Here is a 24615-nt window from a genome sequence, read left to right as displayed (position 1 = left end):
TTATTCCACAGCTGTTATAACCTACACTCTTCCGGTTACAAATAAGAGGGAATTGGAATTGAATAAATGAATAGAAGCAATCTGCCTTGATTTCAAGATCAGCTTATCATGGATGCAATCATGTTCTTTCTCCTCCACAACAACTACAGCTATCCTCAATTGGTCATCTTACACTCATCACAAATGCATAAGGAAAGGCTATCCAACAGAAGTAGTAGACATGCCACGGCATGCAGGATACTACAAGGCATCAATTGAACTTCCTTTCCATTAACTTTGTACATGTCCCAGTCTACTATGAAGTTCTACAAACTAACACAAACAACATCTCTCTTATATAAAAAGTACTCAGTGCCTTAGCATTTCTAATTGATGTTGACATTCTTGAAGCCACCAATCATATCTCGAAAGTTGTCATTCACCTCACTTTCATTCAGTAGCTCCTATACAGTCAATCGAAGCGAACCTTGGGTATGTTCCAATTCTTGTATGGTCAATCAATGCGAACATTGGTTATGTTCCAGCTCCCTTTGGGTTTGTTCCAACTCCATTTTCAGATCTCTAATTATACGGCTACATCCACTGGGACAAGTATCATCCTAATTAGACATAACAAGAAACCATAAAATTTTTACATCCGTAAACCATTGAAAAATTAAAGTGTCTTATTACAAGAGTAAGCAACTAACATACCTGCTTCACATATTCATTATTAGGACAAAATCGTGTAGGCAAATGAATTGTCGTTGGCAACTCCTTCATATTGAAAAATTTCAAGTACACCTATTTTGTGGCTTCCCAATTGTTATATCTTTTGTAATTAGCATTACTAAAACTACTTACTTGAACTTCAGTTTGAGGCCAACTATCGTATATGCCGATATTACGGCCATTGAAAACAACATAGTATTCCTTCGGCATTTGAACAAACCTAAAATAACATAGATAAGTGACATACAACACCAAGGGACATTAGCATTCAATTTACAAAGAATTCACTTTACTACGTATATACACCATAAATACTAATGCAACATACTTATTGCAGCTACTTCTATACTTCTTTTTTGCCTTTGAAGGGATTAAGGAAACGGAGCAATATACACCAGTCAAGACGATTCTTGTCAGAACTCTTTGGAATTAGAGGAAGAATTAAGAACCAAATAACCAAATAATCACTTGTCAACGTGATCTCGCTCGAAAGCTTGCATATTAGATTAAGAACCAAATAACCAGCAAATCTATAACATGTTAGAACTCTTTGGAATTAGGGGAAGAACTAAGAACCAAATAACCTCGTTCCAACAAAAAACCTAACTATGTGGAAGAATTCAACTTTTTGTAGTGAAGAGGTCTGATCGGGTTCTTTGATTTTCAATCTCTCCAATCTCTGTCGGCAGGGGATAAAGCACTTGCATATTAGATTAATTTCGTTCTTTGCTACGATCAACTACAATGGATTATCTATGGTCCCGTAGAAAATAAGAAAAATCTACATAAAACGTGAATTTTGGGGAGTAAAGGAAGCGGATGTTGGGTCCAACTTGTCATTTTCTTGATAATCTTGCAATTTAATACGAGGAGGATTAGAATTGATCAGGATAGTATAGAATATGTACCAGAGTAGCTTGACTTTTTTAATGCTCCAAGTTGAAGTTCCACACGCTGATGCCTCGTATGTATTCTTGCTGCAAGGCGACTAGTATTAGTCATATCACCGAGACTTGATCGAAACATCTAAATGAAAACTATTTCGGATACTTCAACATGAGGATATCTCCATCATCGGTAAAACATGAAACGTCTTGAAGATGAAACACTTCTATGAACTTATTGTCTTATCTAAAGATTCCACAAATTTCCAGATTCATCATTTCAACAGTCCTAAGTGGGGGTTCAAGTCAAAAGAAGTTCGTTCATTTAAAAAAGTCTACTCCTAGTAGATGAGTGTATCTTTGAAGAGAAGAGATGTTAATAACACACTTCAAATTCTTTGTGGAGTAACACAAATGCAGCTTTTCTCATTGATTAAAACAAAATACGATTAGTGAAGGATTAAGGATGATCCTTACAAGTTGGTAATCGCATTCCATCTATTTTCTCCATAGAAGGAAAATGCAGAGCCTAAATTCAAGCACAAATTCCTCTAAAAAAACTACAAGGAACCCTCATCACAGTTCCTCACAAAGCTCAAATCTATCGACAGGCAGCCCTAAAGTGTTGTGCACACAGACAAAGCTTAAAAGTAAGGTAAACAGCTCAAATTAGAAAATTTACCACGGGAGCCAAGGCGAGTGGAGGCGATGCAAACGATCTCTCTCAAGCCTTGCTAGGTTTTCATTGGCTTCATCATTCCTTGGTCCGATAGAAAACAAGTTATGTATAAGTATCGGTAGGATCGAACTCTTGTTGTAGCAATCTTTCTCTGCTATTCATTGGGCGATTTGAAGGTGAATCCAGTCTTTTGGACCATCGATTCTCTCTCGGGAGTACATATAATTCAAGCTCAAGCAAGTTCATACGCGCATGTAAAACCATCAAGGCTCAAATAAGAAATTTTACCACACAAGCCGAGGCAACACGAGCAAGAGGGCAAGCTAAGACGAAGCCGGCGACCTCGAAGTGGAGAACCGTGACGTGTCGAGGACGATGAGGGATGTTCGCCGGCGGGAGGGAGCACAGGTGAATGCTATGGCAAAGTTGATCCCATCCAATCTCGGCTTGGAGGTGGCGGCCCCGAAGTGGAGAGCCGCGACGTGTCGAGCGAAAATGACGGACAATACGAGGGAGGCCAAGGAGGCGAGCGGCGAAGACAGAGGAATGAGGTGACACGGAGCGCGAAGGTACGATGAGGAGAGAGGAAATTTCATTTCGGATCGAGGAGAGAGCAGAGGAAATTTGGGAGAGGAATTGAGGAGAGAGAAAAGGAAATCGGGCGAGAGGAGGAAAAGGAATGGGGAGAGAGAGAGAGAGAGAGAGAGAGAGAGAGAGAGAGAGAGAGAGAGAGAGAGAGAATCCAGGTTTCTAAAGTGCCGCCCAATTTTTACCTCCCCCTCCTTCAAATGAAGTGGCGGATTCTTGAGTGTCGGATGAGAATGGACAGTGCAAATTCATTTAATGTTACCCCTGACATTGAACAACTATGGCGGGGGATCCGGTTCCTTAAACATCAAGTGAAATCAATTCAAGTTGAGTTGCCAAACTTAGCATTTTTCATGAAATTCAAGGTATCGAAAGGGCATTAATTTTAATTAATTAGTGTAACCAAGTCCCGAACTTAGAATCTTTGGTTCATAGAAAAAAAATACTTCTCCCGGTACTTTATTTAGATCCCTAATTAACCTATCAAAAATGATTAGTGACGACTATAAATTTTAAATCATTTGAACAATAAACCAATGTTGCGATTTGGTAAGACTTAATAAATTCTGTATTATTTTAGTCATCTAATTAGCCTAATAATCCATTAATATAAGGATTTTTCTTGATTTTTAGATTGCGACACACATTTACCCCAGATTGATGCACCATGCCGCACATACCCCCAAGCAAATTTTTATGTCATTAGAAGTCCCAAATAGGTACACCGATGCCACATTTACCCAAATTGGAGCATCCATGGCCCATTTACCCCACCAAAAATCTCAGAATTATGACAATTTGTGGTAAATGTGACATTCATTTGCCAATTTGGGGTAAATGTGGATGGATGTGCCCATTTGGAATTAGTTTGGGGTGTCGCAACCTACTTTTCCCTTTCTCAAAGGTCGAATGGATTTAGAAGTATTGCCATCGGTCAATGGTGAAAACTCTACCAAATCCTACCTTGGGTGACATTGGATTTCGTTCTAGTGATTAACAAACTAAAAAGTTATTAGAAGTCGCCACTAGCCTCTTAGGATTGGCTAAAAATCAATCGAGACATGGAAGTGTAGTCTCAATTCCTACGTAACCAAAGAATCTAGGTTCGAGAACTTGTTTATGATAATTAGCTAATCAGCGCCCTTTTGGTACCTAGCTAGTCAATATATCTTAAAGTGATCACACATTCTGCTTATCATTCAAAGTCTCGCAGTTATCTAACCGATGCTAGATGATCATACATAATGATTTTCTATTTTTTTGTGCAATTACCTATTTAACCTTTAACCTAATGGCTAGGAAAGCCATTAACACGCAATTTATTGGAAGGCATTGCTGTAGTAAACACTCAATCATTGGAAAAATAGTCAAATATTATACTGGAATGTAAACCATATCAATATTGGCATCAATGTAAAGTAAATAACTAACTCTAACTCAGTGATTAGGTGTATTAAAATTAGACCGAACTGGAAATCAATCTACCATCATCGCCAAATGGGAGCCTAAAAGTGCAAATCGGACTAAATACACAATAAAAGTCATTTTTCTAATTTTTTGAAATTTTTTGAAATTTTTGGGATTTTTTTAGAATTTCCTTAAACTTTTTTTGTATTACTTTCTATTTTGAAAAAGAAAACACCAAACGGTGACATTTTTGGCCTTCTTCGCCAACTCAGAAATGACATTGTATTGCCACCGCTCAAATGACGTCGAGTGGAGCCGACCTCTTGCCGACCAAAATGGTGCCGCTTGACCCCGCCCAAAACGGCCTTGTTCTGCTATGCTCTCGTGAACTCGGAACGACGTTGTTCCGTGGTTGGTCCAAACGGCGTTCTTGGATCACAAATACTTGTAGATCTACGGTATCGACCCAAGACCCGGCCCGATTGTTCGAGCCGAAACCTAAAATGATGTCGTGGCCCAATGGCCCAAATGACGATGTTTCATTGGCCCACGAGAAAGAGACCGGTGCGTCACCATTCTGCGTCGAATGTTCAGAGTAGGACCTGGACCGGATTCGTGACCCGACCCAACAACTCGACACGGTCTCACCCTCAGAACGACATCATTCGGGAGCCAATCTATGCCGGGTCTCCCCTCAAAGCAACATCATCTCTCTTGGTCCAAACCTATGTAGCACGGACACGCCGCCAAAGACAATTTTCGTGTGTCGGACACGTATCCAACACGCCGGGACATGGCCGGACACGTAATCCACCCATGTCCGGACTTTCGACACGCGGTCAACCACTAGGATACGCGAGTCACGGAGGAAATTTGGAAAAATACTCATACTTTTGAGGCCATCATTTGCCCTCCACCCATGGGCTTTCTTGATGGCCCCGTCAACCAGTCCAGGCAAGTCCGTAGCTCCAGGACCGGTCGTCCTTTTATACTATGTTTTCCTTCTCTTTCTTGACTTATTGGCCAATGTGGGATACAAGAGTAAATGAAAAGCGTGAACTAAATGGGAGAGAATGTGTTGGTCATGATACCGAAAACAAGTCAGCACCTCACAGACTATGTATCCTACGACTCTTTTTATTATTTATTTATTTATTTATAAAATCATAAAAATAATAATTTATCATATATATATATTTAATATATAATGTGTCCCAGCGTGTCGAAATTTTCCATTTTTTGAGAAATCGGAAATCACGTGTCGGCGTATCGTGTCCCGTGTCCCATGTTGTGTCGGTGCTACATAGGTCCGGACAACAAATCAGTTCAACTTTGCAAACCCGGTCAAATCGCCCTCACAGTTCAAATCCTCCTCATGCGCGAAGGTCGTCAAGAACTAGTTGGTCTCGCCGGCGCCTCTCCAGCCATCACTGGACCTGGCCAACCCATTGAGCCAGGTTTGGTTGGTCCTTGCGACCATAGGGCAACCTATCGTGGGCACTAGTAACCCCTCGGATGGTTCAAGGAATAGCTCAAAGTTCTCACTGCACTCTGTCTAACAGTCGGGACCAATCACCGAAATGACCAAAATTGGACTTTCCTGGCACAGAACAAACATAATGGAGCAAGCAGTAGGTAAGCTATACTCCTGACACACCCAGCACGATCAATTTTCCTTCTCACCATGTCGATTTTCCCTTTTCGAATCACCAAACTCTCTCTCTCTCTCTCTCTCTCTCTCTCTCTCTCTCTCTCTCATTTTCCTTCCCCAAGACCTCCTTGTCTCTCTATCCACTGGCCTGCCTTATATAGGTAGCCAAAATATCTGTTGAGGTTGCTTCCTAGCTGGAAGTTTGTACCCGACCACTTGTTTTTCCTTCTAGCTGGTTCTGTTCACCTGCGTCGTAGGGAGAAGATGGCAAACTCACGGGCCCGGGCCTACGCAAGCGAGTGTATGGCTAAGGGCAATGAGGACTGGGCCTAGACTCAGCCCAGTCTGCAGAGGAAATGAAAAAGGTAGGCCCAGGCGCACCGGCATGCTCGCGAGAGGAAAGGCTCCCGTCGATCGAGTGGACCCAGGTTGCTTCGTCCTTGATTCAAATCCCCCTCTTTTTATATTAATATATATTTAATACTGAAAATTTAAATAGAAATTAAATCTAATTTATATTTTTCTAAATTTTGCAATAAAATGAGAAATAGGAAAATCCAAATTTAAACATTTTCTCATTTTAAGCATTAAAGGAAAGATAAGTTAAATTCAACAGGAATGGACAAAATTAGGTGTTACCATGTACGGATGTACTAGTTTGGGATTATTTATGTTTTAATCACTTTTTCTTAATAAATGTGTTTAATGTGTTTCTGTGCACCACTCATTTACCTTTGTTAAATATTTCTCAAATAAAAGCTTGTAGCCAAACAATCTGTATCCAATATATCGTCAAAATGACAAAAAACTTATCAGGGTATCAAGACATTTTGAAGACTAAGTTGCACTGAAAAGAGAGACAAAAACCAAGAAACCATCATAGAAGATGGAGAGGGGCCTTGTTGCGTGGCTTGGGCCAATGATAGCCAACTCTGGATGTTACCTTTCTAGCCAAAATCACAAAGAAAGAAACATGACGAACCTCGGAAAAGAAGACAAAGTTATTTTAAGATTCCATTCCTGTGATTCAAAGCCCAGTTTTGGTCACAGTTAGAACATTGAGCGAGTTCGCCAATTCCTGACCCAAAAAAAATATTGTGGTAAAAAATTCTGTCTTTTCCCCGTCGTCGTGCTAAACGTCAGTCGTGGTAAGTTATTATCAATCGACTTGTGTGAATGAGCCCAGGCATTTTGCAGCCATCGTCGTAATCTAACATAATTGAAAAGTTTAAGACTAATTGGCAAATTGTTAAAAAGTTTAGGATTACATTACCACAGTTGAAAGATTTATGACTGAACTGATGGTCGTACAATGGATTTACGATTTTCTTTTTTTACAATTATCTGTTTTCAATAGCCATTACAATCTCTCCATGAAATCCCCTAGACAACTGTTCATGCTTTGCTTGACTAATCATCTTATTTCATTATGAAATAGGATGAGTTTCATCATATTAACTCGCCCGTGTTTCAAACTCTGTGGATTTCCCTTAGAATAAATGATTTCGCACTTGACTTTATAAGATGAAGACATAAGGTATTAATTTGGAGTAGCGCAACAGACAAGAAGAATCTTCCAAGTCAGGATCGGTTGCTCCAACTCTAATACTAACATAATCTCGATTGATAAGGTTCTGATCACTTGGTAATCTTCAGATGATTGTGCGCTTCATTCAGGGAATATATGGCTACTAATAATTAAGAACAAGTTGGAAGACATAATATGCGTTTCCCTTTTCACAAGTACTCTCATAGTGACGAACTCTTGTTCATCTTGTGAGAAACGTAATTTGCTTGTATTGCTCAATGTATAGTACAAATATTTATACAACATATCGCTTAATAGAAAAGGGAAACATAAGATCTACCTAATATCTCTAACTAATTATAAAAGATATACTAAAAAATATGCTAACTAAATCAAAGGTAAACCTTAGAGATACCTTAAATATTAGGAAAACAGAATGTATATCTTTAGCAAATCTTATATAATACTCCCCCTTAATTTGGCGCTTGGAGGTTACTAATGCCCAGCTTGCTGATAAGAATTCAAATTGATCTCGACCCAGTGCCTTGGTAAAAATGTTTGCCAATTGAAGTCTAGCGAGTATCTACTTGGTTCTAATGCTGCCCGACTGTACATGGTTGCAAACTAAGTGGCGGTCAATCTCGATGTGCTTTGTTCTATCGTGAAATACCAGGTTTTCCCGATGTGTGAGGCAAATTGGTTGTCGCAGTAAAGATTCATTGGTTTGTTGTGCAATACTCCGAGGGAGACAATTAAAGTGTGCAACCAAATCAATTCACTAGTCGCAATTGCCATAGAGCGTATTTAGCTTCAGTAGAGGATCAAGAAACCGTGGTTTGCTTCTTTGTCTCCAAGACAAGGGACAACCACCAAGCATGACAAAGTAACCACTAACTGATCGCCAAGTAATGGGGCAACTTACCCAATCAGAGTCACAAAAGGCGGTCAAGTGAAGTGAATCTAGGACTGATAATAGAATCCATTGTCCTGGGTTTTTCTTAAGATACCAATGAACTTGTATAGATGTTTCCCAATGCTACTCCTTTGGTTCCTGCATAAACTGGGAAAGTACATGGACAAAATAACATAATTCAGACTAAGTGATGGTAAGATAAAGTAGGCATCCCACTAATCGTCGACTACGACTTGGATCTATTAGGGAAGGACTAGTGGCTATGGCTAACTAGTATTGTTGCTCCATCGGAGAAGTTGTTGATTTAGTTGCTTGCATGCCGCATTCCAATTGGATGTTAAGTACATACATCCTTTGGCACAAAAATAACCCTGAAGTCATCCGCGTTACATCAATTCCCAAAAAATACTTTAATTGGCCAAGGTACCTGATATGAAAACACTCATCATGGTACCATTTGAAAGCTACGTACTATTTTGAATTATTTCGTGCCAAGATAAGGTCATCAACCTATACTAACATGGCGAGAAAAGTGTCGCCACGAGAATTAGTGAACAACGAGTATTCTGTTAATGATTGATTAAAACGATACTCTTTTAATGCATTCGAGAATTTTGAAAACCAATTTCGAGATGCTTGCTGAAGACCACATGAGGACTTTTGTAGTCGACATACCCGATTTGAGCCCTTTGTCATGAAATGTCACGACCCGAACCCCGCGAGCTCATCGACATCCCACCTGGCCACACTTATGTACAGTTCTCCAGGATCCAAAGGCCAACAAATTCATGCGGAAGCAAAAACAAATCCCCGTACAGAAACAATTAACATCACGATGACTTGGGACGGTAAAAACAAACTTATATACATATCCACACGTTCTATACAATTTTCCAAATCTACGGCTTCGGAGGCCACTGTACAAGCCTATGACCACTAAAACAAACAGATTACGTGGTCGAAGCCTACTATACATCCCAAATAAAACAGCCAGCAAAAGTCAAGAGGCCAACTACCCGAGGCCTCGTTCTCGCTATCCGGTACTATATCATCTCTCGCCTCCACCTCATCCTCGTCAAGCTCGGGTGGCTGTTCCGCATCCGATGGCTCTACAACCTCCCATCTTCTCCCGGTACCATGACATTAGGGAATACCGAATCTCCTGGGTAGAACACTCATGGCTGAGGCGGGTGGTCTGAAAAACAACGAACCCACGACGGGGTGAGATAAAATCTCGATAAGCTAGCCCCTAATCCTAGATTAGGGCTCTAGTGCCTCCAGACACATTTTTCGAAGTGAACAATTTCCAATAATTCTTCTTTCTTCCCAAAAATTCCACAATTTAATTCCAGAAAATTCCGTTCTTTCTCCGAAAATTCTCACACCTTCTCCAATATTCTACGTTACTCCCGTTTCGGCGTTCCACGCCTCAGTCTAACAATAAAATATTCTACGTGCTCCCGGGGCCCGTTTTTAGCACACCAGGCCATAATATAAATGTCCACCTTACTCCAAAAATTTCCACGTTACCCGAAAATATTCCACGGCACTCCGAAAATATTCCACGTTACTCCGGAAGTATTTCACATTGCTCCAGAATATTCCACGTTACTCCGGAAATATTCCACGTTACACCAGAATATTCCACGTTACTCCGGAAATATTCCACGTTACTCCACCGCCATCAAATAAGTTCATAACATTGAGCCTCGGACCTTTATGGAACACGGCTCTATATATATACCAGGGTCTCAGACACATAGGAATACGACCCACGGATCTCGGTCTCGGACACATAGGAACACAACCGGATCAAGTCTCGGACAATTAGTCGAACACGACTCACTTTGGTCTCGGACGACTTAATTGAACACGACTTTCTTACTTTCTCGGTCTCGGACAATCAGACGAATACGGCTCACTTTGGCCTCAGACGACTTGATTGAATACGACCCTCACATTTCCTCGGTCTCAGACAATCGGACGAATACGGCTCACTTTGGCCTCAGACGACTTGATTGAATACGACCTTATCATTTTCTTAGAATAGTTCGGGACCACGTGATTCACTCACGTTAGAAAATTAATAATTCGGGATCACCCGATTAATCCACACTAAACCAAATATTAATTCATACTACCCGATCAATTAACACTACCATAGTATCCAATCCACGTCATGCGACCATATTACGCTAACGTAGCAATTTATAAATCACGTACCATTAAAATTATACTAACGTGGAAATTTATCACGGCCGAACAATAATAATTTTCTAACATATAAAATAATTCTACTATAGTACTAAACTATAGTACTAATGCCACATTTATTTAGTACCATGGCATAACAACTTTATATCACATAAAAGTAACCCTAGTTAATATATTAACTAACCATGGTTCAAAAATTAACTAGAGTCAAATACTAACCTAACCTTGGTTAAACAATAGCATAAAGTAACTCTAGTTAGGGCATAAAGTAACCATAGTTAAACTTTGACCATTATTATCTTCTTGACTTTACTATTCATGCAAGAACAAGCTTTCTCTCTCCTCCAAATATTCATTCTCGGCCAAGGCATAAAAATGGCCAAAAACAACCAATTTTTTCACTCAAATCTACCAAATCTCAAGTCCATTAGCATCCTAGATACCTAATATAAGGTTAGGGACCAACTTACCACTATTTTAGCAAGTTTTCCGGCGAGAAACCAAGAAAAATTTTGACCCTAATCCGGCGGCTCCGGCAACTCCTCTTGACCGGCTTTAACCCATGGAAATCCGGCGACTCCGAGTAGCTCACGGCGGTAGTCGAGCTCCGGCGGTTCAAGGCGACACCGGCGGTTGTTTGAAGAATTTTCGATGAGGGAGAGAATGAGCAAGGGTGAGTTCGGCCAAGAGAGGGAGTGAGCTAGAGAGAGAAAGGGTTCTTGAAAAATGAAGAAGAAGAAAGCCAAAATAATTAATATATGTTAAAATAATTATTGGGTGGGATATTTTGGTGTCTTGAAAGTCAAGAGGGACAAATTGGTGATTTTCTCCACCAAAAATAGTCAAAATTCGGCCAAGGGGTAAAATGACCAAAATACCCTTCGTTCCAAGTTTAAAATGGGGTATTTTTCGAGGGTAAATGGGTCCTTTCCCATATCCAGTCCAAATCTATTTTTCCTGAACCTCTTTGGGGCGAACCGCGAAGGAATTGCACCCAGGATGAGGAAACGTCCAAAATTTTTATTTTTTTGAAACCCCCGAAGGTCCGACCTGCCGGATTACGGGATGTTACATGAAACCTACTCGAAGCTTCATATAAACTTCCTCATCCAATTCACCATGGAGAAATGCATTGTTGGTGCTCATATGATGTAACTCCCAATTGCAAGCCAATGCAATTGCAAGAAGACATGATATAGTAACTTTAACCACCGGCGTGAAGGTTTTATGGAAGTCCACACCCTATCTAGGTGAATCCCTTTGTGACAAGACGACCTTTGTATTACTCAATACTGCCATCAACTCTACGCTTGATTTTGTAAACCCACTTGCACACTATGGGTTTCTTATCTTCCGATAAAGTTGCTAAAGTCCAAGTGTTATTATCTTCTAGCGCTTTAATTTTTACGGCCATTGCTTCTGTCCACAAAAGATTTTTAATAGCTTCAGTATAATTCATAGGCTCAATATCAGAATCAACACCAACTAAAAAAGCAATGTGAGGCTCAGTAAATTGTTCATGGGAAATAAACTTCTCAATGGGATAGACCATACCCGAAGATATCGACGGAGTGGACTAAGGGGTTGGGGTCGTCGTTTGGATCGTGTGGCATACATAATCTTGCAAATGAGTTGGATGTCTTTTTTGTCATGCGGGGCGAATTGGGACCAGAATTTGGTCATCTAGCAACTCGATGGTTTGCTCTTCATCTTGGATTGCATTATCACATTAGTGCATCACTGTATGTTCAGTTTCTTCATAAACTTGGCTTGGAACCCTTTCTTCCTCCCTTTGAGGTTGATTCCACCCCTCATCAATAGGACCCAGTCACGAGCTGGTGTCAAAAGAGGAAGAGAGTCTTGATCATCATTTGCAAGTTTATGAGCAAATGGGAAATTCTCTTCATAGAAAACAGCATCATGAAGTACCAATAATTCTTCTGTTTCTAAATAAAAAATCTTCCAACCCTTCATGCCATATGGATATCCCAAAAATACACATTTTCTTGCCCTTTCTTCAAATTTATCTCTATCCTTTGATAGCTTGTGGGCATAGCACGATGCACCGAAAACTAGCAAATGACGATAATCCAGGGGTTTCCCAAACAAAAGTTCAAAATGAGTTTTTCTAGATAGTAATGTAGTTGGAGTATAGTTAATTAAATAAGCAACCATTAATATGCATTCACCCCAAAAATAAATTGGTAAATTCGCTTAAAAACATAATGCCCGTGCTACATTGAGGATGTATCGGTGTTTTCTTTCAACTCTCCCATTTTGTTGAGGCATGTAGAGACATGATGTCAGATGCATAACTCCACTTTTGGAAAAACATTTATTTCATAGAATTAGAAAGAAATTCATGGCCATTGTCACTCCACACCATTTTAACTACTCAACCAAATTGGCTTTTAACCATAAGATAAAAATTAACAAGACTCTGTACGTCTCTATTTTTCCTTCATCAAATATACCCAAATTGCACAACTATAATCATCCACGATTGTGAGAAGATAATGTGCACCGAAGAGACATCCTATCCGATATGGTACCTAAATATCACAATGCAACAAATCAAAACATCCATTGGCTCTATTATTACTTAAAGGAAATGAGAAACAAATTTGTTTGGCACGATAACATACATAATACAAATCAGCTACTTCTTTATTTATTTCAATACCAGTGATCAAATTCAAAGCTTGCCATGATGGTACCCCAATCTTTGATGCCGGATGTCAATATTCTGTCTCTTGACCACTGGAAAAGATGAATGAGTGCCCATACATCCAAGATAATAAACCCCTTCTTGAAGATTACCCACTCCAATTGATCTCTTAGATGATAGGTCCTGTATAACACAGAGAAGAGAAGAACTTTACTGAGCAATTCATATCCAAACTCGACTTTTCGATAGAAATAAGATTGCCCTTGAAGTTTGGACACATAGAACATCGTGCAAAATAAAATTAGGGCTTAAATAAGCATTGCCTCTTTTGATGGGGAGAATTACTTTTCCATCGGGAGTTTGTATAGGACATCCATCCATGATATTTCTTGATCGATTCAGAATGAAAAACTACTCTGTCATATGTTCAAAGGCTCCACTATCGATAATCCAATTTGTAGAAGCATCATTTGGCCAATAGACCTTACCGGTGAGTTAATCATTCGAAGTGGGCGATTTCATCGCCGTGAGCAAACTAACCAAATGCTGATATTAATCGTTACTAATTATTATTGTTGTCTCAATCCCCTTTGGACCTCCTCAATTGGTATTTGCAATAGTGTCAAACCTGCCGCTACTAGCATGTGCCGAATGTACAGCCACCGTGGAAGGATTCCCTTTACGTACCTTTCCACCCCGCCTTGGCTCCCAATTCGGAGGATATCAAATCAACTCCCTACAATGACTTTTCTTGTGCCCAACCTTCCTACAATGGTCACAGTTTAGTTTTCTAAATGGTACTTTCCTTGGGCCTATTCTTCTAACCGAGAAAGCAACACCCTCGATCTTCTCTTTCCTCCACCCGGACAATTGATGGTTGGCACTCCTCCTGCATGATTATAGGCTAAACCTTACTAAGAGATGGGAATGGCTGGAGATTGAGAATTTAAGAGTGAACATTCTCATAGGTCTCAACATTAAGACCCATGAGAAACTAGTGGATCTTCTCCACCTCCTTCTTCTTTGCGTACATCGTGGCCGTAGCTCAAGTACATTCCGGGATTTCATCATTGTCATCTAGTTCATCCCATAAACCTTTAGTCCGGTGTAATATTCCACCACCGAGAGTTCTCCTTGCTATAGGAGCTCAATCTCAGTTTTGATCTCGCATATGCGAGGTCCATTACCTTCAACGAATCTCTCCTTCAACTTGTCCCACATTACCTTTGCTTCTTTCGCATACGCCATGCTTCCCTGTAGATTCTTGTCAAGAGAATTGAAAATCCATGAAATTATCATGGTATTACAAATGTCCTAGGCATTAAATTCGGGTGCCATTGGATTCGACTTCTCTAGCGATCCATCAATACACCCAACTTTATTTTGCACCTGCAATGCCCGTCTTGTTGCCTTCGACCATGTTGCACGGGTATCTCGGGTAAGCACTCATGGAACAAGTATGCTTCTAGGATTGTCGGAGATGTTGAGATAATATGGTGAGGAAGGGTCAATCGCCTTTTTTGTGAATGCTTCCTAAGCCATATCATAAATGATCGGGGTTGGATTGTCTAGTTTGTTTAAGCTCTTTAGCTCTAATACTACGTGTTGGATAGTCTTATGCCTTTCTCATCCAAAAAACTAGGTCAAAGGTTGAGCTTTCCCTCAACTTATAAATCGATGACTAGCCCCTTCCACAATTGATGTGGGACAACTCTAACAATCTCCCCCTCACACATTGGGCCATGGGTTAGAGCAGCAACAACTTGTTGTTGGAATACATGTAACATGCATAGGCAAATAAAACATATAAAATACTCGGAGGAAATAAATAAAAACCTATACACGTATCTCCAAAGGCGTAGTTCGTGAATTTCAATCGAAAATCATATATTGATTAAGAGGGTTAAAGGATTACCTCTCGTAGCATGCTTGAAAACAAGTTGGTTCGGATGTTCTTTGTTCGAGCCCCACAAATGGCGAACCTCTAGTTTAGACACAACCACCAATCGCAAAGTCAAACGGAAATAAAGAACTTACGGATGATCACCACTTCAATTGTGCTAGCAATATTGTGGATACAACTCTCCGCACACTATAATTTTCGGTCACCGCAAGAACATAGGTATAGAGAGATTTTTGTGATTTCTCTCAAAGTCACTTTCCGTTCTCACAAAAATGCACACACACAAAGAGATAGAGCCTTTTTTTTTTTTGGCCTTGGCTATTGTCTTTTTTTTTTTTTTTTGCGATCCTTTTGTAGATAACTAGTTGTGTGAATTGCACAACATGCACGATCAGTAGCGGTTACTAATCGTGCGTTGTGCACCGTGCACGTTGTGCGTTTCATTGTGCAAATCACACGATCAACAAACCGCTACTCATGCGATGCACTTGGTCAGCAAAAGCACACACTTTCTTTTTACTAATAATAATAATAACAATTATTATTACTATAAAAACAAAAGGTACACCACCCTTATGTGCGTAGATTGGGAACATCAATAAATGTCCGGACAATACATGTATGTCATTATATGCACGTATGTCAATGACCGAAAATAAAATAAAATTAAATCTCATTTAATATAATTTTAGTCCAACTAATTCGATAGTCGTGATTGCAAATATATTTACAATAGCATCTTTTCATTTAACGTCATCATGTATTGGTTAAGGTGTGTAACATCCCTAAGTTCATCACTAAGTTAGCAAGAAGACGTGTACTAACACGTTAGTACTTTCAAGAAAATTAATTGTCCCGATTAACCTCTAGGTCCCACAAGCCATAAGTGACATCTAGGAATATGTCATGGCTACCTAGACAATGTGAATTCTTTAAGAACATAATGAACCTATCAGCTTTGGCTACGGTGTAAGTCAATCCCTCTGTCTTACTATATCCCGACCGAACAAAGACCATGAAATATTTGTCAAGTTACCAATTCGATCATATGCACAAATCTAATTGACATGTATTTATACGAGATATGAACATTTCATTCTCGGTTACAACCCCAGCCGAGGATTTTAATGCATCATCGTAACTAGATCACATAGGATATCATACCTTGCATGTAACAAGGAGACAAATTTCATTTTGCGCACACGTGTGACTTCGGATGTGCATGAACTATGACCATCAAGTACAGAGACGGATCAACGAACCGCCAATATGTGCACTTGTGAACCATAGCCATCCAACATACAAGTCAACACCGTGCCTCAGGTCTAAGGATTATTTACACAAGACCAAAGCATGAACAATTAAACATTGAGCACACTCAAGGCTTCCATGTCGCTAATCGTTCAATGCATGTCATGTTCGGTGAACTTGTTTGATACAAGCACCTGTGTTCTAACTCGGGCATCGCAATACCCAATGACTTGTGACTCGTCATTCCCTTAAGTATCCAATACTTAATTGTAAAGTCAAGAACACACCGATCTCAATAGGATCATTGATATCCATTCAATGATCCATTGATTGGGAATAGTTTAAAGATTTAGTCTAACTATGAACTCGTCACACATATTCTCAGCATCTCAAGAATAGGTCCAACCATAACCGATCTCATGGAATTTATTCATATATTTAAATAATTGGACAAATGAATAAATACGTCTTTGCCATTAATCAATAAGAAATTGAAAGTACAACTCAAATCCCTAACATGTAACTATTACATGGTTGCTTTAGAGCATATCTCTAACAATCTCCCACTTGCACTAAAGCCAGCTGGTCTAGTACCTCAAACCCATTTTGTCAAGATGTCTTTCAAAGGAAGAATGAGGTAAGGCCTTAGTAAAGGGATCTGCCACATTTTTCATTGAATTAATTTTCTGCAAAGTGATATCACCTCTCCCAACTATTTCTCTAATAAGATGGAAGTGTCTCTCAATGTGTTTGGACTTCTAGTGAGACCTTGGTTCCTTAGCTTGAGTGATTGCCCCATTGTTGCCACAAAACAATATAATTAGCTGCTCAATGGAAGGAACAGCTCTAAGTTCAGAAATGAACTTCTTCATCCAAGCTGCTTCCTTTGCTTTGCTTGAGGCGGCTACATACTCTGCGTTAGTGGTAGAATCAGCACTTGTGCTTTGTTTGGAACTTTTCTAGCTAACTGCACCACCATTGTTGTCACAAAACAATATAATTAGCTACTCAATAGAAGGAATAGCTCTAAGTTCGGAAATGAACTTCTTCATCCAAGTTGCTTCCTTTACTGCTTCAAAAGCGGCTACATACTCTACCTCGGTGGTGGAATCAGCGGTTGTGCTTTGTTTGGAACTTTTCCAACTAACTGCACCACCATTGAGTGTAAAGACAAACCCAAATGTAGTCATTCATATCCGATTGAAAATCACAATCAGTATAAGCTTCAACTTTAAACTCTCCTTCTCCATATATCAAGAATAAGTCATTGGCCCTTCGCAAGTATTTAAGGATATTCTTGATCGCTATTCGGTGCTCTTTCCCTGAATCGGGCGATATCTCGCTAGTAATACTTACAGCATGTGCAATATCAGGTCGTATACATAGCATAGTATACATTATGCTTCCAATAGCGGATGCATAAGGTACTTTTGCCATCCGCTCTCTTTCTTCAGGAGTGTTGGGACACATCTCCTTGGAAAGATGGATTCTATACCTAAAAGCCAATAATCCTCTTTTGGAACATTGCATGTTAAATTGCATTAACACTTTGTCTATGTATGTAGATTGGAAGAGGCTAATCAATTTTCTCGATCTATCTCTATAGATTTTGATGGCTAAAATATAGGTTGCCTCTCCTAAATCTTTCATGGAGAATTTCTGTGATAAGAATAGTTTGATTGATGATATCATTGGAATATCATTCCCGATTAAAAGTTTATCATTGACATACGGAACTAGAAATGCAATTACGCTCCCACTGACCTTCTTATATACACATGGTTCATCCGGGTATTTAATGAAGCCAAATGATTTGACTACCTCATCAAAACGGATGTTCCAACTTCCGGAGGCTTGTTTGAGTCCATAAATGGATCTCTTAAGCTTACACACCTTTCGACTTTTACCACTAGATTCAAAACCCCGTGGTTGGTCCATGTAAATGTCCTCCCCAAGGAAACCATTAAGAAAAGCTATTTTGACATCCCTCCGGAACACCTCATAATCAAGGTGCGCAGCTATAGCCAACATAATCCGAATAGATTTTAGCATGGCTATAAGTGAGAAAGTTTCGTCGTAATCGATCCCTCCTTTTTTACGATATCCTTTCGCCACCAGCTGTGCTTTGTAAGTTCCAACTTGACCATCGGTGTTCATATTCCTCTTGAAGATCCATTTATAGCCAATTGGTGCAATACCATCGAGCGGATCAACTAGAGTCCAAACATCGTTAGAATGCATTGAATCCATTTCGAATTTCGTGGCTTCTAGCCATTTACCAGAATCGATGTCCGACATCGCCTCCGCATAGGTGCTAGGATCACTCATTTGATCACTATCATTCACAATGAATAGTGGCTCAATATATCTTCAACCGAATGTCTATAACGAATAGGCGGACGAGACGTTCTTGCACTCCTTCTAAGAGGTTGTATATCAAAAGTTTCCACTAAATCAGAGATCGGTGTCCGAACTTGGTTATTTGGTACTTCATTATTTTCTCTTTTAAAACTATTTTCCACCCAAGACCACTTTCTTGAACGAACCGATTCTCTAGAAAAGAAGCATGCCTACCGATCGAAACTCTTTGGTGAGAGTGAAAATAGTAATAATATCCAAGAGTCTCTTTTGGATATCCATGAAGCGACCTTGCTCAGACCTAGCCTCCAATTTCTCTATTCTCGGTTTCTTGACAAAAGCCGGACAATCCCAAATCTTGATATGATTAAGACTTGGTTTCCTACTATGCCATATCTCATAAGGCGTAGTTGGAATAGATTTGGATGGCACTATGTTCGATAAATATGCAGCTGTCTCAAGGGCATATCCCCAAAGGGATACCGGTAAATCGATATAACTCATCATAGATCGCACCATATCTAATAAAGTGCGATTTCTCCTTTCAAATACACCATTATGTTCTGGAGTTGCAAGAGGTGTCCATTGTGATAAAATGTCATTATGTTTAAGATAGTCCAAGAATTCAATACTAAGATATTCACCTCCTCGATATGATCAAAGAGCCTTAATATTCTTTCTTGTTTGTTTCTCAACTTTAGACCTAAATTCCTTGAACTTTTCAAGGGATTCAGATTTATACTTCATTAAGTACAAATACCCATACCGTGAATGATCGTCAATAAAGGTAATGAAGTAAGAATAACTACCCCTACCAGTTTCATTAATTGATCCACATACATCCGTATGTATCAATCCTAGCATGTCAGCAGCTCACGCATTATGTCCTACAAAGGGCGCTTTGGTCATTTTTCCTAGAAGACATGCACAACAAGTCGAGTATGGTTCAAAACAGATTTGATCAATATATCCATCATTACTCAACTTGTTAATCATGTCTTCTCCAATATGACCTAATCGGAGATGTCAAATATACATTGGATTTGGACTATCACTATGGCGTTTATTGGTTATGGCATTTACATTGTAACTATTTTGCTTATTGATATTAGTAATCGCATTACCGGATACTGTAAAGGTATAGAGATTATTGGTTAATAATCTAGAACCAACACACATTATATTATAATAAATAGAACATACATCATCAGCAAAAGAAAATTCATGATTCTCTTTACCCAAACGAGGTATAAAGATGATGTTCGGAACAGCATTCTCATAATGCAAACAATTCTTTAAAACCAAAATATGTCCTAAAGGCAAACATAAACGAAAAGTCCCTATAGCTAATGCAGCAACTCTTGCCTCATTTGCAAATGTTAGGACAATTTCATTTCGCCCTAGCATCCTGCTTATTTCCAGATTCCGCAAAGACATACAAATATGTGAGGTTGCAGCAGAATCTAGAATCCATAAGTTGGATTTAGCACTAACCATAAGATTAGTTTCAATAAGCATAGATACCATATCTTCGCATGGTTAATCTTGGGCTTGACCTTCAAGCTCGTGAGATACTTCTTGCGGTTCCTCCCCCAGTGCCCCATAACACCACAGTAATGACATTTCCCTTTTTCAAGCTTGGGCTTTGGTTGCACAGCAGCTTTCACAGGCTTCTTCCATTTTCTTTTCTTCAAAATAGTTTTACTTTTTGAAGAAGAAGCCTTAGCCATAGCCACTACATTTGGCCTTGTATTGTGCATTTCTTTCTTATAAACTACTAGCATACTATGTAACTCAGCAAGAGTTTTCTTCATCTTATGCATGTGGAAGTTTTGCACAAAACCGGATAAGGAATCGGGTAAAGATTAGAGGATTAAATCCACAGCTAAGTCATTGTCCATAACCAAATTCAGCCTAGCTAATTCTTCTATGTGCCGGATCATTTTCAAAACATGATCATTAACTAATGATCCCTTAGTCATCCTCATGCGGTACAATGCCTTAGATATATCATATCTAGAGATTCGATCGTTCTCATCAAAGAATTCCTTCAGGTGCTATATGATTGACCTAGCATCTTCCATTGCTTCATTCTTCTTCCGAAATTCATTATTCATTGAAGTAAGCATATATAACATAACTTTTAAGTCATCATCATGCCACTTATCATAAGTGATGCATTCCTCTTGGGTCCTACCCTTAGGAAAAAAGGTTGGTACTTTTTCATAAAGCACATACTCGAGTTTTTCTGAATTGAGAATAATTTTCAAATTCCTCACCCGATCGGTGAAATTGGATCCAACCAAACAATTCTTGTTAAGTATCAAAGCAAGCGGGTTTGTATTCACCATTTTCAGAGTAATAAATATCTATATAGAAAATAAATTGTTAGCTATTGTCTTTCAAAATAAGTATTTCATTTTGGCATTTAAATGAAATAGATCCTCCCACTAAATTTATATTCGGATCCCATACTCCTTAAAATGGGAAATGGTAATCTTTGTTGGATAAAGATTACTAGTGGGGATCGGAGTCCCACAAATTCATAGTCCACCTCACCTAACAGTTATTGGTGTTCTATAAACTTGGTGAGTGAATCAACTTATTCAACGCATTATACGCGAGTCCCAATCATAATTTCGGCCTCTAAACCATGAAAGCCTCATCTGACAATTATTGACCTCATGATTATAGTTAAGTCTAACCCATCGTCTCATGCAAGTATTAAAAACGCAAACGATCCCCTCACCTAATAGTTATTGGAAATCGTTTGGCTCCAATCCCACAACATCATATGCTTAATGGAGTGGTCCATTATTATGAATGCCAATTAACCTTTATATATCCATAGCCATTCAATCAACCACTATAATATAGGATCAAACCATGAAGAAGGAAGGCCACGAGTCCGAAACCTTGTTACCACTTAATATTATTTTAAGGAGGTTGTAGTCATTATTAAAGATCTCAATTTGCACATTAACCGGTTTAACATGCTCATAAAACATAATAAATAAATAGATGTCAAATGCATAAACATTTATCCTACGTGGTGATCATGGAATTATGGTTTAATGGTTCTAGAGCCAATAAGACCACATTTAACTATTTTAACATTTTAATATTGGAGATCCACTTTTTGCCCCTTCTTGGTTCCTTGAACTTTTCTCGAACCGGGCCCATAGAGCTCTCCAGCTTAATGGCTCCTCCACGTAATCCTCATAGCATTTACATTAACAATTGACTATGCTAAATTACGCTATAAATAAAATTACATGAAAAATAAAAAGAAGGACGCAGCCTCCATTTAATAATTACAACCCAAAAAAAATACTAATAATCATCACACATTCATTCATAGAACAATCACATTGATTAGGAATTTTCCCATGATCACCACCCTTCCACGTGAGCAATAAATCCATAATTTAAAGCTTCGGAAGTCACAAATAAATTTCTGCATTTAATCATATTCATGGTAGAGCAATGCAAGCCACGTTAAGAAATTAACACCGGCGAAACAAATTTCACGTGCGTAATTCTAAGCGGTAGTAGCATTCTCGCCACTAGATTCGTAGCTGCGAACCATTTTGCAGAATTCATACATAATATAAAATAACAACAGATTTTCGATTCAAAATTGATTTAGTCTCAATTTTTGCTACGTTGATTAAATCTATCATATATAATAATCAACTTTTCTAGGCCATGTCGGAGCGAACAATTCACTAACATCAAATTGGCCATTAGAACGTAAAAATTACTACGAACATAAATCAATTAAATGCATGAAAACGCCTAAGGATTGGCTTTGATACCACTGTTGGAATACATGTAACATGCATAGGCAAATAAAACATATAAAATACGCAACAGAAATAAATAAAAACCTATACACATATCTCCAAAGGCATAGTTCGTGCGTTTCAATCGAAAATCATATATTGATTAAGAGGGTTAAGGGATTATCTCTTGTAGCGTGCTTGAAAACAAATTAGTTCAGATGTTCTTTGTTCGAGCCCCACAAATGTTGGACCTCTAGTTTAGACACACCACCAATCACAACGTCAAACGGAAATAAAGAACTTACGGATGATCACCACTTCAATTGTGCTAGCAATATTGTGGATACAACTCTCCGCACACTATAATTTTCAGTCACTGCAAGAACATAGGTATAGAGAGATTTTTGTGTTTTCTCTCAAAGTCACTTTCGGTGCTCACAAAAATGCACACACACGAAGAGATAGAGCCTTTTTTTTTTTCGCCTTGGCTCTCGTCTTTTTTTTTTTTTTTTGCGACCCTTTTACAGATAACTAGTTGTGCAAATTGCACAACATGCACGATCGATGGCGAATTACTGATTGTGCATTGTGCACCGTGCATGTTGTACATTTCATTGTGCACAACGCACGATCAGCAAACCGCTAATCGTGCGCTACACTTGGTCAACAACTTTTGCTGACCAAATGCACACACTTTTTTTTTTTACAAATAATAATAATAATAATAATAATAATAATAATAATAATAATAATAGCAATTATTTTACTATAAAAACAAAAGGTATACCACCCTTATGTACGTAGATTGGGCACATCAATATGTGTCCGGACAATACGTGTATATCATTATATGTATGTATGTCAATGACCGAAAATAAAATAAAATTAAATCTCATTTAATCTAATTTTAGTCTGACTAATCCGATAGTCGTGATTGCAAACATATTTGCAATATCATCTTTCCGTTTAACATCGTCATGTATTAGTTAAGGTGTACGATATCCCTAGGTTCATCACCGAGCTGGCAAGAAGACATGCACTAACACATTAGTATTTCCAAGAGAATTAATTGTCTTGATTAACCTCTAGGTCCCACAAGCCATAAGTGGCATCTAGCAAAATATGTCATGCTACCCAGACAATGTGAATTCTTTAAGAACATAATGAACCTGTCAACTTTGGCTACAATGTAATTCAATCCCTCTGTCTTACTATATCCCGACCGAACAAAGACCATGGAATATTTGTCAAGTCACCAATTCGATCATATGCACAAATCTAATCGACATGCATTTATATGAGACATGAACATTTCATTCTCGGTTACAACCCCCACCGGGGATTTCAATGCATTGTCGTAACTAGATCACATAGGATATTATATCTCGCATGTAACAAGGAGACAGATTCCATGTTGCACACACGTGTGACTTCGGATGTGCATGAACTATGACCATCAAGTACAGAGACAGATCAACGAACCGCCAATATGCGCACTTGTGAACCATAGTCATCCAACATACAAGTCAACACTATGCACCAGGTCTAAGGATTTTTTACACAAGACCAAAGCATGAACGATTAGACATTGACCACACTCAAGGCTTCCATGTCGCTAATCATTCAATGTATGTTATGTTCAATGAACTTGTCTGATACAAGCATCTATGTTCTAACTCGGGCATTGCAATACTCAATAACTTGTGACTCGTTATTCTCTTAAGTATTCAATACTTAATTGTAAAGTCAAGAACACACCGATCTCAACAGCATTATTGATATCCATTTAATGATCCATCGATCGGGAATAGTTTACTGATTCAGTCTAACCGTGAACCCATCACACATTCTCAACGTCTCAAGAATAGGTCTAGCCACAACTGATCTCATGGAATTTATTCATATATTTAAATAATTGGACAAATGAATAAATACGTCTTTGTCATTAATCAAATAAGAAATTGAAAGTACAACTCAAATCCCTAACATGTAACTATTACATGGTTGCTTTAGGGCATATCTCTAACACCTATATATCTCCCGTGTGACTTTTTGGGTTCAGACTTATTGATAAC

The 24615-nt window shown here is 38.8% G+C and overlaps 1 long non-coding RNA gene across 1 annotated transcript; it reads right to left on the bottom strand.

Moving 5' to 3' along the window:
- Nucleotides 1-364: 364 nt before the first annotated feature.
- Nucleotides 365-23775, bottom strand: LOC125313979. The gene is made up of 4 exons (XR_007197730.1): nt 23764-23775; nt 16810-16813; nt 694-931; nt 365-599 (listed from the first exon to the last, which is right to left on the bottom strand). It is a non-coding gene; the product is annotated as an uncharacterized LOC125313979 (long non-coding RNA).
- Between the last annotated feature and the right edge of the window lie 840 nt (nt 23776-24615).

The sequence above is a fragment of the Rhodamnia argentea genome, chromosome 1 (genome assembly GCF_020921035.1).
Source record: "Rhodamnia argentea isolate NSW1041297 chromosome 1, ASM2092103v1, whole genome shotgun sequence".
Taxonomy (NCBI): domain Eukaryota; kingdom Viridiplantae; phylum Streptophyta; class Magnoliopsida; order Myrtales; family Myrtaceae; genus Rhodamnia; species Rhodamnia argentea.
The sequence above is the reverse complement of the archived record's forward strand: the minus strand, read 5'-3'. Positions and strand labels throughout refer to the sequence as shown.